General features: G+C 34.5%; 1 protein-coding gene across 7 annotated transcripts in view; it reads left to right on the plus strand.

Moving 5' to 3' along the window:
- LOC102674871 (solute carrier family 12 member 6) overlaps positions 1-2,645 on the plus strand; it is a 146,675-nt gene that overhangs the window by 136,494 nt on the left and 7,536 nt on the right. The window lies entirely within an intron of this gene.

A 2,645-nucleotide genomic window follows, 5' to 3' on the forward strand; every position in this document is an offset into this window, starting at 1 on the left:
CGTTCAACGAACAGAAGCCGAGCCGCGAATGGATTCCACCGCGATCGTGCATCTTTTTTTATTCTTCGAAACATTGTCCTTCGCTGTCACTCTCTTTCTCTCTCTCTCTCTTTCTCTTCCTTCCCTCCGTCGTCCCAACCGTTCCAACCCTGGGCTGACGAGGGACCTTTCCCCAACGAGAGTGGTCTTTCGCTTCTTTTTCTTATTGTAATCGCTGTCCCCCCGAGCGATTTAGAGACGTCTTCAGGTTTCTTGGTAAATCGCCGCCTCTCTTTCATCCCATTATATTCCATTTCCCTCTATCTCAATCAAATTCAAAATTACGAATATTTTGAGGCATCGATGAATTTTGATCTTTTAACAAGCAAAGCTAACAATGATGGATGATGATGATAACAAGTGAGAAAATTAACGATAATTTTAATCGTGGATTTTTCAATATGAGGAATAATATGAATCTTACATAATTTTGTATATAAATTCATCTATCCGTCGTATATATACATAAATTTTTATTCAAATAAAAAGTAAATGAGAAATAAACGAAACCTCGAAACGGATGAATGAGAGAAAAGTTTCACTCTTACTATATATAACGTGACAAACTATACGATATCGTTCAACACCGAAGAAAGCAAAGGAAAAAAAAAAAAAAAATAACGGAATAAAAAGAAACTCGTTCAAGAAGAAGAGATAAGGAGTATCGAATATTCCGTTTCCAATCCGCAGCTTCATCGAGCCGATATCTTTCTCTCTGAACAGAGCATCAAAATAACCAGTGGTGCCAATTCACCTGGAACGCCTAAAAATTCTCGATACTCACTCGTCGTTCCTCCTCTTGATCCTCCTCCGCTTTTTCGCTTCGTTTCCTCGGCAAGAAATCGGCCGAGACCGGATAAGCAAAGGAAATAGTAAACGAGGAACGAGCAAACGAAGACAAGAACAGAGAGAGAGAGAGAGGGAGAGAGGGAGATGCAAAGGAAATCAGCGACGATAAGATTGGTCAGAGATAATTTCGACACTATCGAGAGGTCAGTGCAAGAAGAGAAACGGATAATTGGATATCCAAGAATCGAGGTCGAAGTCAAAACCGCGAACCTAGTCCACGAGGAACTCGATACAGTTCAAAGGGAGCCGAGTTAATTAACCGGGTATAGAGAGTGAAACGAGGCAATTCCCTCCATCCTCGTTCCGCCATTTTCTTTTTTCAAAATTTCGTGATGATCGTTATGCAAGATCGTATCTTTTCTCAATGATCGGCGAGATTGTTGTTGAAATCCAATTTCGTTGATCGAACATTTTTTGAGAATAACAAGAATCTAAGATATCCAAAGTAAAGTAAAGTAAATTTAAAGCGAGTTTTCTGTAAAAAAATTTTCTTGGGCGATTTCAATGGTAGAATGTAATAAGAGTTAATAGAAGGGAAGTAAGAAAAGTCTGATCTTTTGAATTTCCCTATGTTTTTAATATTGGCAAGAAATCAAAAGAATCGTAAAAATACAATTTTCTTGTAAAAGTTACTGTTAGAGTATATTCACCTTTTTTATTCTTATCGTTATAATTCATTTATAGTTGCCTCTTTGATTATTGATTCCTCCCAACAATTAATTAGTGGTATCGGTTAGATAGAATGCTAATTAGATTAGAATCTGGATAGAAAGTTGGTCGAAACTTGCGAGAGACTTTGACGCAAACGTAAATCGAATGGAACAGCACCTTATCGACTTTCCAGGCTCGATAAGCCTCTCTTCTCTTAGGTTAGGTTGATAAGCGTGTCGAGGCGACTTTCCACGCTAAAGCGACTTTGTCGAGATTCGCGCGAATCAGATCAGATTTGAACTGCGTGGAAATATCACCAAGGAAAAATATCTTTCCCTTCTTCTTTAAAAGAAATGATTTTCCATGGCGAGTTTCTTCTGAACCGGAATGCTTTGCTTTGAAGTCGAGGAAACACGTTTTTCAATTTTTCATTGTTTATACTTGTACTTGTACTACCTTTTCGACGAGGACTTTTTGTTCTTGCTAGCAAGAGAACTAATTATTCTTTGTTGAAAATTGAGAGAAATTCTCTCGGCAGAATTTCAATGAAAGTTCTTCTGTCATAGAAAAATGTTTTTACAATGTTTAACAATGATACGTTTCTACGATACAAAAGATTATCCATATTTTTACGTGAATTGCATTCCAAAGAAATTGGAAAAATCTTTTCTTTTTCCTGTGTTCAAGATACAAAAATTTATACAGGATGTGATCAAAAATATAGGAACATCAGTTAATTGAAAATTTCTAATTTTAAATAACATTTATTTTCGTAAAAATTTTCTTTTCGATTTTATTATACGAATTATTAACAAAAAATACTGGTTAATTACAGATAGCATTGGATATTGAATGCCATTGGTCGAAAGATAGAAAATTTTTTAAAAATTTTTAAAAAGAAAAATATTTGAAATTATTTCAAGAATCCCACATTCTTGAATCATGTATACATTTTATTATATCTTATAAAAAAGATAGATTTCGATGATTAAATATAATAATATTTCAAGAAAATTGGATAAGTTCTTCCTTTTTTTTCAGTGTTTTTCTTTTTTTTTTTTTTTTTTACGATATCGTTAAAATAAAACGTTTCGTTAACTAATTAA

This window comes from Apis dorsata, unplaced genomic scaffold (assembly GCF_000469605.1).
Source record: "Apis dorsata unplaced genomic scaffold, Apis dorsata 1.3 scaffold_161, whole genome shotgun sequence".
Classification (NCBI taxonomy): domain Eukaryota; kingdom Metazoa; phylum Arthropoda; class Insecta; order Hymenoptera; family Apidae; genus Apis; species Apis dorsata.